Source organism: Delphinus delphis, chromosome 7, assembly GCF_949987515.2.
Source record: "Delphinus delphis chromosome 7, mDelDel1.2, whole genome shotgun sequence".
In the NCBI taxonomy this organism is placed as follows: Eukaryota; Metazoa; Chordata; class Mammalia; order Artiodactyla; family Delphinidae; genus Delphinus; species Delphinus delphis.
In genome coordinates, this window is record NC_082689.1 from 74527712 (window position 1) to 74543439 (window position 15728).

Below are 15728 nucleotides of genomic sequence, written 5' to 3' on the forward strand. Positions count from 1 at the left end.
TTATATTAAAAAAAGTAGTAAGTCAGAGTCAAAAGCTTAGAAAAACAGATATGTATCTGTTTTTTCTCCAAAATGCGAATACCAGGTTCGTTCACTATACTGAACAGTGCTGGTCACTGTTGCTCTAACAGTTAGTATTCCACAGATATGTGGCTTCTATTTTCTTTTCTTTAAATCACAGCATCAGCACAATCCACAGGGGCTGCGTTCTTCCCATTCTGCTGAAGGGCCGTGTATGAAGCTCTGAACCACAAGGCCAAGCTTCTTCCAGAAAAGGTGGTCTTAGCTCTGACCAAGAGATTGTTCTGATAAGCGATTTTTTACTCATTTAAATAAAATAGACCAAAGTGCTCCTTATAATTGGATTTCTATTTTAAAAAACCTAAAAGCCATAGAGCACATTGAAAGAAACCTGGATTAGAATCGGAGGGTCCTGGCTTATATCTTAGCACTTGTGTTTACTAGTAAAGGGACTTTTGACCGATTATCTCTCTGGCTTTTGTTTCTTCATTTGCAACGTGGGATGAAACCCCTGTGATGTCTCTATCTCTTTATCTTTGGGTTACCCTCAGTAAGGGAATAATGATATGAAAGTAGGTAGTAAACTATTAATTACACCAAAGGGGAGTTGTATTATTGTTAAATAATTTGATTCCTTAATAGCAGGGAACAGGAAACTTTCAAAACATATTTTACTAAGTATCATAAATACAAAACGTTATAATCTGGTACCATAATTTTTCAGACTATTAATTCAGATTCCAAACCACAAAAATCTTGCGCTTCCTTATATAACTCCTCCTAATTGTCTGCTAATAACCATTTCCCCATGTTCATATTTACATGCATTTAAGGTAACAAGCTAAATAAATGTAACTGGCTAGGTGCTGTGGAGAATATAAGACGCCTTTCAGTCATGGTCTTTGTTTTCCATCATCTAAGGAGAAGAATGAAAAAAACCACACACACACACACACACACACACCGGTAAACACATACAAGAATAAATGCCAAAATAGAGGGAAAAAAAAAAAGCACCAAGCTATGACCATTCAGATTAGAGAGGGAGAGTCTTTCATCTGAGGCTTTCAACTGGGCCATGACAGATGGATAAGACTTGAACATGAGACTGACAAGTGACTAAACGCCAGAGCATTTTCACACATCAAAAGAATTGTGCTGACATTTGCTGCTTGGTAAGTTCTCTAGAAATAGTTGAAAATAAATGTAAGGATGGTACTATGGTAGAGTTCATTAGAACTTGGCAATACTAACAGACCCCATTCTACTCTGCTCACAGGTTGCAACCATGGAGATTAAACTCAGCAGAACCTCTTCTTCAGCAAGTACACCAGATCTGATGGGCATTTCTCATGCCTTTTGTGCATCTCTCCACTGACTATGCTGTTTCTCCTGCCCTCATCCCCTGCCTCATACTTCTCATCGGTACGCTCTAACCTGTCTCATCCTAACAAACAGTAAAAAAATGTCTCTTACATATGTTTCTAACAATCAGCCTGAAAATTCTTGAAGTAACTGTATACCCTTGCTTTTCTACTGCCTCACCTCCTATTCACTCCCCAACTCAAGTTTAATATGAATTTTCACATACACCAGCACCACCACCATGACCAGACCACCAACACTGACCAATGTCCACTCTGCTGACAAACCCAGTGAGCACTTTTCATCCTTCATTTCAGTTGTCATCTCAGCACATTCACTCACCTCAGCATCTGGAAGATGTCAGTCTGAAATGACGACCTCTCTCTCTCTCTCTCTCTCTCTCTCTCTCTCTCTCCCTCCAGCCTTTTGAACTCACTCTCTAGTTTCCTTTGGATGTCTGTCTGCTGTCCAACATTAATCACTGAGGTTCCTCTTGAGTCTGTCCTATTCACTCTTCTCAGATGACTAAAAACTCTCTCTAGGGAACATCATCTTCCTCCATATTATCAGATATCTTTCATACCACCCTGACCCTCAATTATGCTCCCCTATTCCAGAACCTGGATATCAAACTTCCTACTTCATTTCGATGTCTTCATTTCGATGTCTCACGTTATCTCAAAATTCTACTGATAACTTTATCTCCCCAAACCTTTTTCCCTATAAATTTTCCTCATTTCAGTGAAGGTACTATTATATATCTAGTTGCTTGTGCCACTCTCCTAAGTCTCCTATCTGGTCAGTCATTGAGTTCTATAAATTCCACCACCTAAAAAAATTCTCACATCTAGTCACATCATCTTCACTGCCTTTCAAGTCCAGGTATCTTCCCTTTCCTCTATATTAAAATGATATCCTCCTACAGGTCTTCACACAGTTACCATTCGTTCTTCCAAGTCATTCTCCATACTGAAGCTGGGGTAATCATGTAAAAACCCAAATAATGTCATTTCCACGTGTAAAACCCTTCAAGAGCTTTTGACCTAATACAACATAAAGGTAAGCATCTTTAGTTTCTAAGATGAGTCATAGTTTTTCAGAGTAGCTTAAATCTAACAAAGAAATGGACAATACCAAGTGCTGGTGGTGATACAACACAATTGGAACTCTCTTATATTGCTGATGGAAATGCAAAATAATCCAGCCATTTTGGAAAACAATTTGAGAGTTCTAATAAAGGTGAACATACACTTACCATACAGTGGCCCCCCCCCCAGGTGATTTACTCAAGAGAAATCAAAACCTGTGTTCACACAAAAACCTGTAGGCAAATATTTACAGTGACTTTATTTATAATTGCCAGAAATTATTAAAAACTCGAACATCCTTCAACTGGTGAATGACTAAACAAACTCTCGTGCACCCATGCACTGGAATAATAATTGGCAATAAAAAGAACAAATTACTGATAGTCACAACAACATGAATGGATCTCAAAAGCATCATGCTAAGTCACAGGTTGAAAAATTATGGCTTTCCACCCAAATCTGGCTGCTACCTATTTTAATAAAGTTTTATTGCAGCACAGCCACACCCAATCATTCATGCCTAGTACACGACTGCAGTAGCAGAGAGGAGTAGTTGCAACAGAGAAGGTATGGTCTGCAAGCCTAAAACATTTACTGCTGGGCCCTTTAGAGAAAAGTTTGCCAATCCCTGTGCCAAGTGAGAGAAGAAAGACTCAGAAGTCTATATAGGACATGATTCCATTTACATGATGTTCTGCAAAAGCAAAAGTATATGGTCAGAAAACAGATCAGTGATGGTCAGGGTCTGGAGATGTGGTGGGGAGGAATGACCACAGAGAACATGAGAGCTTTTGTGGATGACAGAAATGTTCTATATCTTGACTGTGGTGGTGGTTATATGACCATATGCTCTTGTCAAAACTCACAGAACTGTACGTCATAAAGGGTGAATTTTACTGCATGTAAATTACACCCCAAATCATACCTCAATAAACTTGACTTAAAAAATAATAAGGGGCTTCCCTGGTGGCGCAGTGGTTGAGAGTCTGCCTGCCGGTGCAGGGGACATGGGTTCGAGCCCTGGTCTGGGAAGATCCCACATGCCGCGGAGCAACTAGGCCCGTGAGCCATGGCCGCTGAGCCTGCGCGACTGGAGCTTGGGCTCCGCAACAAGAGAGGCCACGACATTGAGAGGCCCGAGCACCACGATGAAGAGTGGCCCCCGCTTGCCGCAACTGGAGAAAGCCCACGCACAGAAACGAAGACCCAACACAGCCAATCAATCAATCAATAAATAGAAATACTGTAGAATTATTTTAAAAATAATAATAAGTAACCATATACACAGCATTTATGCGCCAGGCATTATTATTAGGGTTTTACTTTTTTCACTCACTTGATCCTCACAGTGACTCTATGAGTGAGGTACTACTATGATTTCCATTTTACAGAAGGAGTAACTGAGACACAGAAGTTAAGCACTTGGCCTGTGATTACACAGCTGGTATATGGTAGAGCTAGGAATTGAACGTATGCAGCCTGGTGACACAGACTAAGTTTTACATCACTACAACATACTGATTCTACGTATAATTTGAGAAAAATTAAGAAATAGACTAAATCGTTATAATAGGATGAGATATCACCAGTTATCAAATGCAGACAGTTTGGGGGTTTTTTGGTGGCATGGTTCTGTCGTGGGGGTTTTGCTGAACAATCCTTCCCAAAATATATTTTTTAAAATATACGGCACTATTGAGGGTAATTTATTTAATTTCTGACACTACATTTAAAACAACACTTTATTTTTGTTTATTTTTTTCATAAAAGCTGGAAAGTGTTGCAACTGAGAAGCTAAGCACAAGTTTATCTTAGAGACAGTAAACACAGCCTAAGGCCCTCCTTATAATTATGACAAGAGAAAGACTCATTTGGGCTTCATATGGCTTTGAGTCACAGAAACACATCTGCACTCTACCTTCCCTAGAATATGTCGATTGAGGAGAAATAAAAGAGAAGCAGTAGGAATAAAACAGTAGTGGTAAGTAACAGCACGCTTTAAGAAAGGGGACCTTTGTGCTCCAAATCTTCCCAGACCTGCTAATCAAACTTCGCAGACAAATTAATCAAGGCAGTTGATTGAACAGGAATCTGGACGGATCCAGAGATTCTTGGAGAAGGCTTGGAAAGGCAACATGCCCTAAGTCGCCTAAGAAGACACCTCACGCACCACTGCACTTCCTCATCCAGTGGAGGCCCTCAAGGATTCTACAGACTGGAGGACAAAACAAAAAGATAAAGAGGAAATTATAATAGTGCTTAACAGGTGGATTAAAGATAGAGAAGAAGCTATAAGAGCCATGGGAGGCAGGAGCCAGACCTGAGAAGGTTTCCTGGAAACCACAGCTAAATCTGGTCAAGAAAGACTAATAGGCATTAGCTGGGTGAAAATGCCAGGAAAGGAGGTTGGCACAGCATGTGCTAAAACCAGAAGTCATTGTAGTGAATTGGTCAGCATACTACTTTCTTAAAAACGTGAGTTACACATCCAATATTTAAAAATTGTTCTCCATATCTGTGAGTCTAGTTCTGTTTTGTAACATTTGTTCACGTTTTTCAGATTTCACATATAACTAAAAATATAGAGTATTTGTCTTTATCTGACAAATTTCAATTAGCATAATACCCTCCAGGTCTATCCATGTTGTCACAAATGGGAAGATTTCACTCTTTTTTTATGTCTAATGTTCATCGCATATATATACCACATCTTCTTTATCTATTCATCTGTCAGTGGATACAGGTTGCTTCCATATTTGCCTATTGTAAATAACGCAGCAATGAACACTGGGGTGCATGTATCTTATTGAATTAATGTTTTTATTTTCTTCAGGTAAATACCCAGGTCACCAGCGGGGAGAGGGTGGGAGGATGGGAGAAATAGGTAAAGGGAATTAAGAGGTACAAACTACCAGTTATAAAATAAATAAGTCACAGGGATGTAATGTACACCACAGGGAATGTAGTCATTAATACTATACTAACTTTGGTGCATAATCTATAAAAATATCAAATCACTATGTTGTACACCTGGAACTAATATAACATTGTGAGTTAACTATACTTCCACTTAAAAATAATATAAATAAGTACCATAAATTGCTATGTTTCACATAAAAATTAGGATTTCTATCTGAGATCTGCTGAAACTGAACAGCAGCTGCTGCCCTTAGGCAGGGCTGTGCACCCTTGTTAGCCCAGGATTCCCACTCACTGGCTTCACACGTTCATCATCCCAGCCTGGCCCCTGCAGGCATATAAGTTTGCTAAGCCTGGACTAAAGACAGGACAAGTCCAGCACTATCAGATTCAGGATCTATTACCTAATTCAGCCACTGACGTCAGAAGAAAGGAGAGCCCAAGACACAAAGCAAACTGCCTTGTGCCTAGCATAAGTCCAAGCACAGATCCAAAACAAAAAATTCTTATCTTGGTAGAATTAGGAGAATACCTAATATTTAATATTACTTTGATGTTGTTATTTCTGATTATATTTAATTATTGTGAGCTGTGGGGAAGTAGGTGGTTTTTTTTTTAACTTGTAAGCAAAGGTTCCTCTACATTTTAAAAACATAAAATTCCTCCAGCATTCTGATAGCAAACATATGGCTTTTGTCAAGAGACTGGCACATAGAACACCTATACAGAATTGAAAGCCGAGTTCATAATCTTTGAGAGTTTACATCCCAGAGAACAAAATGGGATTCAGAATGAGATCAGTTTTACTATGTCTGTACACCATTAGACTTGCAAATTTAAAAAAATATATATCCTAGACATTTGCAACTTCAGGTGAGACCGAAAACGAGACCTAATAATTAGTGTCTATTTCTGAAAGAAATGCATACTTAAAGACCACATGCAATTAACAACCAGGTTGTCCTGTAATCATGTAGAGTAATAACTGGAGAATAAAGTAGGGTTTCATGCAAATCACTTCTTACTGCAACTATCACTCTCTCTCTCTCTCTTTCTCTCACTATGTGATTGAATCATATATATTGATAATGGAATCATTAGATTTAAGGGGAATGGCTTCATGTTTTGTTGTCACTGAAAAATACCATATTCCATATTCCTGGAAAGGAAATGCAGTAAGCATCTCCTTAGAATGAATCCTAAGATGTTTTAATGACCTTTCACCTCCTGAATCACTTTGATTCTAAACAATGGTGTTTCTTCTTATACTTACAGGACAGTAAGCAACATTTCTCAATATAAACGTACTGGGTGAGGGATTCATGATTACTCAGTAGGAAGACTGGCTAATAGGTGGACCGTCATCTCCACTGGGGACCAGACAAGAGAAAATAAAACAAGTCCATCTTTCTAGGGTGGCTAAGAAACGAGCTCTAGCTCACCTTGAAGGTGCTATCGCGCCTTTAAGTGGTTGTGATTCCTTTAAGAAACCGCAAGGAAGCTCTTTTAATACCAATCACAACATAGCCAAATCATTAAATTATACAACATTTTTATAGCTGAAAAATAGGGAAAACCCTTTGGCTTTGTCTGAATCTACTTCAAATAAAATCACAAAACTACGTGATCTGAGGTTTGAGGGATACGTTTTACCAGTTTTCAAATAAATATTTTAAAGACATAGAATATGTGTTTGGAGTTGTCTGAACTTGATATTGCTCTTCTATTCCAATAGTGTGCTGAGAATGAAAGGATCTAGAGAGGGAGCCTGAGAGCAGGGAGTGCAGAGAGGGAAGAAGAGCTGCTGCTAGCCCACACAATAACAAGTCAGGTCCCTTGGGTCTTACCATGACACCGAAGTGGGGCTTCCCTGGTGGCGCAGTGGTTGAGAATCTGCTTGCTAATGCAGGGGACACAGGTTTGAGCCCTGGTCTGGGAGGATCCCACATGCCGCGGAGCAACTAGGCCCGTGTGCCACAACTACTGAGCCTGCGCGTCTGGAGCCTGTGCTCCGCAACAAGAGAGGCCGCGATAGTGAGAGGCCCACGCACTGCGATGAAGAGTGGCCCCCGCTTGCCAAAACTAGAGAAAGCCCTCGCACAGAAACGAAGACCCAACACAGCAAAAATAAATAATAATTTAAAAAAAAAGGAGGGAGTCATCCTTTGACCAGTGAGGAAACGGAGTTTTGTTATTCTTTGGGCAAGTAACTGAGAGAATCAGAATCTGATCCCTGGTTTGACTCCAAATCCCATGTCCTCAGCTCTGCTAGGTTATCTTTCCCTGTATGTGTGGGTTACCTAGGGCTCTAGGTCCACCCACCTTGCAGGCACCAGCGTTGCAGGGAACAGCTGATGGCAGCCAGTGGAATCAGAAGTCTGAGAAAACCTGCTTTGCCCATGGCCAGACACCCCAGGCAGTGACACCGAGGGTTCCACGAAATAGCACTTTTCCTTAAAAACCTCCCTAACACATACATTTGGAAATGGATACAGAACTGAAATGGGACTCACTTTCCCCCCCCATCCCTCTCAGGTGAATAAAATGCTGACCCAATGAGCCAAAGGACCATTTCCAAGTTTCTCAATCCAGATGGCCCTTGGCTGCATTTTAATTTTAAGTTCAAAATAGTTTGGGGTATAATTTGTGATGCACGTTTTCCATTTCTCGGTGAATTATTTCATCAAATATATACACATTTATACTTTTTCTAGTTTATACTCACAAGCATATAATTGGATCTCAGAACTTCTTTGCTGAAAAATCACAAATTTTGAAATAAAGCATGTAAAATTATTTTGCCTAACATTGTCTAACATCTTAAAGCATCTATTTTCTTAATTTGCAAACTCTACCAAAAGGGGGCCTACCTAGCATTAACACAATGTAACTATTAAGCTGGAGAGGGAAGCTAGTAGACTTTTCCCAAAGCATTTCTAGAAAGTTTCCTCAGTCCCACAATATCCCTAAAAAGTTTCTTAAGGAGGCCTTAAAATGGATAAATAGTTGAAAGTGAAATGCAAAGTCAAATCAAAATGAATGTCAATGTTGCTCAGTTAGCAACAGCCTACAAGCTCACCAGCTGTCAACGCTAATCATAGCTCAGTCGTTGACTCACTGTGTGACCTATCGCAGTACAGTTAACCTCGCGGATTTTGTATGCCAGCAATAAAATAGCATCACAAACTCCTCGAAGGCCTGATGTGAGTTATAACTCAAAGATATTGCCATGGCCCCACTTTGGGAGCGAAGTGTTAAATAAAAACCAAAATTATAAGGAAAATGATAGGATGCACTTCAAAGAACATTTCCAGCTCTGTCTGCATAATTTCAGTACTTTCATGAAACAAGCCTCTGAGAAACAGTTAACCATATAGAGTTAGTTTCAACTCGCCTTATGGAAAATACAATGCGTTCAGAATCCTCATCGAGCTTTAGATATCAGACACAGCCCCAACATATTTAGTTGTGTTTCTAGGAGAAAAACAATTCTTCCAGGAATCTAGGCACAGGGTTCTAAACAAGAGAAGAAAATGAATTATACAGTCTTCGGCATAAACTCTAACAATAAAACTGTTATCAAAAAAATGCAGCTTATTTGTCAAACTGATTAGAAATTAAAGTCAGGACACAGATTTAATGGCTGGATGCTTAAAACTTTTTCTCTTCTTCCAGAGAACACTGCTGGATTACACTTCCCACCCTCCCTTACAGCTGGCTAGAAATGATCCAGTGGGTCAAAAAGCTATAAAACATGGAGAAGCCACTAGAATAAAGGGACATAGGTCCGTGAATGACTACAAGAAACAATTCCCCACCTAGTCACACTGAAGTGTAATGTGAGTAAGGAAGAAACCTTCATTATAAGCCACTGAGCTCTGGGAGCTGCTTATTACACCAATTAGCTTACTCCACTTGATACACAAATAGGAGATATATTTAGCATTACAACCCAAGATTTGCAATTCCCATACTTTGTATACAGTCCAGAATCTTCCTCTGATGGGTTAGACCCCACCATATATAGAAAAATAAATCCATAGAGATAGAGCTCCAAAAGGACAGATAATCAAACGCAAACCATGGTGCAGAGACATTTCTTCCTTCACGTTTAACGTAATGCTGATGCTGACAGCTCTCTAAGCAGGCAGATGAACCTTGAAGCCTATTATTCAACCACTAGTCCTTTCTCCTCCTAAATATACATTCTTCATGGGGTCTCTAACACTACAGTTTCCACCTAAACATTAAAATCAACAGAAATGAAGACTGTTTGAGAACAGTTCCTGTGACAGCACTTTTATAAGATGTTTTTAAGAGAAATGCTGTTTATGAACCTATGAAAAATGCCTCTGGAGATGTAAGACTGTTTACTCAGAGAGGACAAACAAGTCTGGTAGCCAGAACTACCTCACAAAGTTAAAAGCAATCTGGTAAGCAGAAAGCCAACGTGTCAGGTGATAATTTCAGCTACATTAGTGCTCGGGAAGATTTCTACTGATTTCAGACCCACAGAGACTCTTTAGCTTAGGAGCCAGAAGAATGTTTACAACTGAGGTTAAATTCTTAAAGATACTAAGTGCATTCAAAAAATAAATAGTTATATTCCATCAAAGATACTATTGAAAAGTGATGCTTAAGTAGAATTTTTACAATTGAAATTTTCTCAGTTGACACCTTGTCCTAGATGTTATGCTTATGATTTTAAGTATAACTTAAAAAAAATTTAAAGCACTTTTAGTTTTACAAAAAAAATTGAGAGGACATTCCAGAGATCTCCCATATACCTCCTGCCCCACATACAGCTTCCCCCATTATCAACATCACTCACCAGAGTGGCACATTTTTTAACCAAAGATGAACCTACACTGATACATCATAATCACCCAAAGTCAGTAGTTTACTTAAGGGTTCACTCTTGATGTTGGACATTCTGTGGTTTTGGACAATGTATCATCACGACAGTATCACACAAAGTATTTTCATTGCCCTAAAAATCCTCTGTGATCTGCCTATTCATCTCCCTGCATACATCCCTGGCAACCACTGATCTTTTTACTGTCTCCAAAGTTTTGCCCTTTCTGGAATGTCGTATGGCTGGATTCATACAGTGTGCAGCCCTTTCAGATTGGCTTCTTTCACTGAGTCATACGCATTAAGGTTCCTCCATGTCTCCTCACGGCTTGATGGCTCATTTCTTTTTAGTGCTGAATGATGTTCCATTGTGTGGATGGACCACAGTTTAGTTATTCATTCGCCTACTGAAGGCCATTTTGATTGATTCCAAGTTTTGGCAATTACGAATAAAGCTGCTACAAATATCCATGTGCAGGTTTTTGTGTGGACATAAGTTTTCAGCTTCTTTGGGTAAATATCAATAGGTGTGACTGCTGGATCATATGGTGAGAATATGGTTAGTTTTGTAAGAAACCACCCAACTATGGCATTCCAAAGTGGCTGTGTCATTTTGCATTCCCACCAACAATGAATGAGGGTTCCTGTAGCTCCACATCCTCACTAGTATTTAGTGTGCTTATGATTTTGATTGGTTGTGCTTATAATTTTTTTTAAATTTATTTATTTATTTTTGGCTGTGTTGGGTCTTCGTTTCTGTGCGTGGGCTTTCTCTAGCTGCAGCTAGCGGGGGCCACTCTTCATCGCGGTGCGCAGGCCTCTCACTGTCGCAGCCTCTCGTTGCGGAGCTCAGGCTCCAGACGCGCAGGCTCAGTAGTTGTGGCTCACGGGCCTAGTTGCTCCGCGGCACGTGGGATCTTCCCGGACCAGGGCTCGAACCTGCGTCCCCTGCATCGGCAGGCAGATTCTCAACCACTGTGCCACCAGGGAAGCCCTGTGCTTATAATTTTGATTTCTCTTTGATTGATATTCATCTTAAGGTTTCTCTAACCTCTACCAGTTTCTCTGGCCAGCAGTTAATGTAAGCAGCATTATGCCAATAAAAAGCTCAGCGATTTAAAGAAACCTGGTGCTGTATCTCTCTTATTACGCCAAACCAGGCTAGGTCTATTTCAAATATTTTATATCCTGTATGGGGGTGGGGGGGAAAGAAAGAGGTATAATAGATACTAAAGACCTGCTAATGTGTCAGGTACTGTGATCATTATCTTGTATATTCTGAACTGGTTAGTGCTTGGCAGGGGAGAAAAGCCTGGGAGTAAAGTGACAGTATCCTTACCTTATAAAGAAACTAGAGTTCTGGAAACTTTCATAACCTGTGCACAGTAACAAGCTCACCAAAACCCGGCCACACTTGCTTAACAGACACATTCAGGGAGCTAAATATCTTTTCATTTGAGGAACCATTAAAATAACCCCCAAAGTAGATCTTACTTTGACTAGATATAATCATTCCATTATTTTTTTGCTGCTGCACCAATCCTATCTTTTGAATTTGGGGTCATTGGTACTACCAATCAAAAGACCCTTGTTTACTAGGATCTCTTACAAATAATGTATTGAGAGGGAGAGACTGAGAGTAAAACAATGTTCTCAAAATTCCTATGGATTTTAACTTTCATACTTCACTTTGCCTCGCATTAGCATAAGTAGTTTTCCTCACAAAGGTGGTATATAGGTTTACTTATAATTCAACTGACCTAATCCTATCAACTCACTAACATCACCACTATCGTGGTTTTCATGTTCCCTTCATTACCATGCATAACAAAGTAAACTATAGCCTTTAGTAATCCACTCAAGGTACAGGCTGTCTCTTACAAAGTGAGAGGCTATTTTGCAAAGCATGAAGATCCTGTCGTTAACAAATATTACTACATCATTGGCTTTAGGAAAGAATAAGTTTAACTGTATTCCCCTTCAAGCTAAATTCTGATTTACCCTCAAAAACCAGGTTTACACCCCCCCAAAAAAAACCAGAGCTTTCTAAATTGTTTCACCATAGAATTACAACAAATAGTGTTGTACTATATATTCCTTAATTTATCAAAAAGACTATATTCACATAACTTTTTAGGAACATATCACCATATAAATCAAGTCTGCCATAAATTATATAAGCTTAAATAGAAAAAAAAAAACCACAGTGGGACCTTCAAGGAATTTATTACTTACAACAGGAAGAAAGTTTAAGCCAATAATTGGTGTTGTCTACCTTGTTATTGGCTCATCTTCAGATCAGGAATCAAGTAGAAGAGAAAACAGAAGGGTGTTTGTGTGACCGTTTGTAGCCATTCTCCTACAAGCTCAGATGAAGGACAGGCCATTTGCTACTAAACCTCAAAGTCTTAACACGGTATCCCTGAACCCAAGGGTCTCCAAAGATGAGAGCAACTTTCGTGCTCACTATATATTCATACAGTTATTCACACTTTATGTTCATATCACCTGGGAATAACTAACACTTTTGGCAAGTTTCCTATATTCCAGGAATTCTCCCAGGCTTTACTGCTCATCAACAGTCCTATGAGGGAAGTACCACTGTTCTCCCCATCTTGCAGATGGGGGAAAAATGAGGCCTAGAGAATTTAAGAAAATTGCCCATAGTCACTCAGCTGTTCAGAAGCAGAGCTGGGTGTCAGATGCAGACAGTCTGCAAAGACGCTCCAAAGATCGTGTTCTCGTCCTTTCTGTTACGTTGCTATGAACAGAACATCGATGAGAATCTCTCATTTCCTTGATTCTAATAATATCACTCCTCACACTGAAGAGAGATTCCCTGCCTATGCATGGTGCAGAAAAGAAGAAAAAAACATTCACATCTGGGCTTTGAGAAAGCTCTCTGTGGTTCTCAGGCTTCACCTCAGAGCTGGCTCACAGAGCCCACCACACCTCCAGAGTGGGTAATGGAAGGAACACTTTGAGCACGTGGTACATGAAAGGCCCACCCTCAGACCTAAAGAGATCTTCGTTACATCAACCACACCGCTGGGGTTAAAAAGGAGCCCACACTCTTACACCAGTTTCCAGCTAGGACCTAGAAGGTATGAAAGAAATGTGGAGTTTAAAATTTTTTGAAGTTTCCAAAAAAAGGCCTTCGGTGTCTAATGGAAAGACAAAAGCCCGAGGCAGCTCTCAGTTAAAAGTTTGCAATCCTACCCTAGTTTTGCCCCCATTCTTCCCACCCCCCTGAGGAACCCTCCTGCAGCCCTGACTGTAACGCTCTCCACCACTGTGCCTTGCTAAGGTTTACCGCCTCCGAAGCTACCCAGGGCCCTCTCTCCTAATTTAAACTCCATTCTCCCACCACCTTGGAATTAGAAAAGGAAGCTGTCCCATGAAGTAACACTTCCCTTTCACTAGACAGTAAGGACACCCGAGAAAAGCAAACTGTCCCAAGAGGAAGACTGGATGTCTTCTAGGTCCCTTCCAATGACAAGTTTATTATTAAACAGACCTATACTAAACAGTGAATGACAAATACCTTACTCTTGAAAATCTGCACACCACTGCAGGGGTGTTTGCTTGCTACATCCCTGGTGGGATTTAAGATAGTGCTGGGGAGTTTATATCCCACTACACGGCCTCCTGTTCCTTGGCATACAGCTGGTCTGGGGAAAGGAAAAATCAAGAAGGCTTTGTGGAAACTTAGTCACCTACATGTGGGTGAGGAAACAAAAGGAGAGGGAAAATGGAATGAATAGGAAGCCTTTCCAAGACTACTCAAAAAAATCCTACATGTATCACTGGAGGGGGCCTGAAGTGTGGATGTCATTTGTGGTCACAAACCTCCTTCCCTGCAGGTGGACACAGTCAAAAGAGGCCAACATTCCATTCATCTTTCCCCCATCAGCTTCCTCGCTGGAATTGAAGATTTAGGTTGCCCAGCTCCAAAATATAATAATAATAACAACAACAACAACAACAGCTCTCTCCTTAGGCCATGATCTCCATCCTTTCTAAATCTGACCTTATCTCCAAAGAAAAAAAAATCTCTAGGCCTCACTTGGGTCAACAGTGGAGACTCTTCACCACTGAAAAACATAACATAAATGTTAATAGTATGCTTGCATGAAGAAAAGCCACACCATGAAGTAAAGTGGAACAAAAAAATCTTTGCTATCACCTCTAACCTCCAACCTGCCCACAAGAAATGCCAGTCTTCACAAATGTCTCTATTGCCTCACCTACGGTAGCTTTTATTCAAGCAACTGAGTAAAAGGTAAGTGAACCACATCTTAGTGGATTTCATTGTGTTTTCCATTTAATTAATCAAGAAAGTATATACAATAGTTTTCCTTTTATTCTTTTCCCTGCAAATACAAGCTAATTTAAAAGGGTTTTGTGAGCTGACCTAGCAGCTAAACACTTACAGCACTATCCCATCACCAAAGGTGCTGAAACAACTGACCAACTTTTACAATCAACCTGTTTGTATTTGGAATACGACCTCTGCCTGTATTTTAGGAAGGAAGCTTTGCACCAGGAATATCAAATGAGCACAAGCTAGGTGCCAGGGGATGCAGAGCTTCGAGTGCAGGAATGCCAGCAAAATGTGCCTCAGCTTAAAAGTCAGCAGACAGTTTTCTCGGCCATCAGTACCCGGGGCTTTCAAAACCAGCTTATTCTTAAAGGAGGACAGTTTATCGGTTGGAATCATTTCATAAAACTGGAAAAAAGATAAAAACACAAGCCAATACTTTAAGCATTGCTCTCAAGAAAAACAGAGCGTGCCTAGTCACATTTAAGGTCACAGCTTCTGTAAAATGTAGCCAAATAATGGGTGTCAAGGGGCAGGTTTTTTCTTGACTATTGAAGTCGGGAAAATTTCCTCCCCTAGAATGGCTCTGATTGGCAGATATTCTCTGAGAGAGGACAGCTGAGGCCTGTGGTCATTTTATGTCAATGGCTCAACTGAGATGGTCTCCTCCCCCCTCCTCACACACCCCTCTCTTTTTTTGCCAATCCCTATGGTTACATCCAAAACTGCTACCCAAGATACGCTCACGGCAGTGGCTTAAAGGGACAGGAATCACTGCAAAAAGAATACACACACTTGGGCATATGTCTTATGCAACTCATTGATTGAATATGCCTATGGTGATTTTTCTCAAAAGAACTTGTCAGATTACAATTATAAATGACTTGAAACTGCTGGTATCTGTTTCGTTTGGCTATTAGGGTGGTCAGGATGTCTAACTTAGGAAGGAGAAAATGACAAAATGTCCCAGGAATCAACAGACCTTCATCTTGCTTGATTTTACTGACTAAAATTAACCCCTAACTTGATGGATGGGAGGCAGTATCAACTGCTTATTCTATTCTGTGAAGAAGAAGAGAAGTCAAACAACAACGGCAACAAAATATATTTCTGAAACAGTATTCCCTAGGTACAAAGTTAAGTTATAAACTCGGAAATAG

At 40.1% G+C, this 15728-nt stretch overlaps 1 protein-coding gene across 1 annotated transcript in view; it reads right to left on the reverse strand.

Moving 5' to 3' along the window:
• The window catches only part of GPD2 (glycerol-3-phosphate dehydrogenase 2), a 134178-nt gene that overhangs the window by 81282 nt on the left and 37168 nt on the right, over window positions 1–15728 (reverse strand). The gene's annotated exons all lie outside the window — the stretch shown is intronic.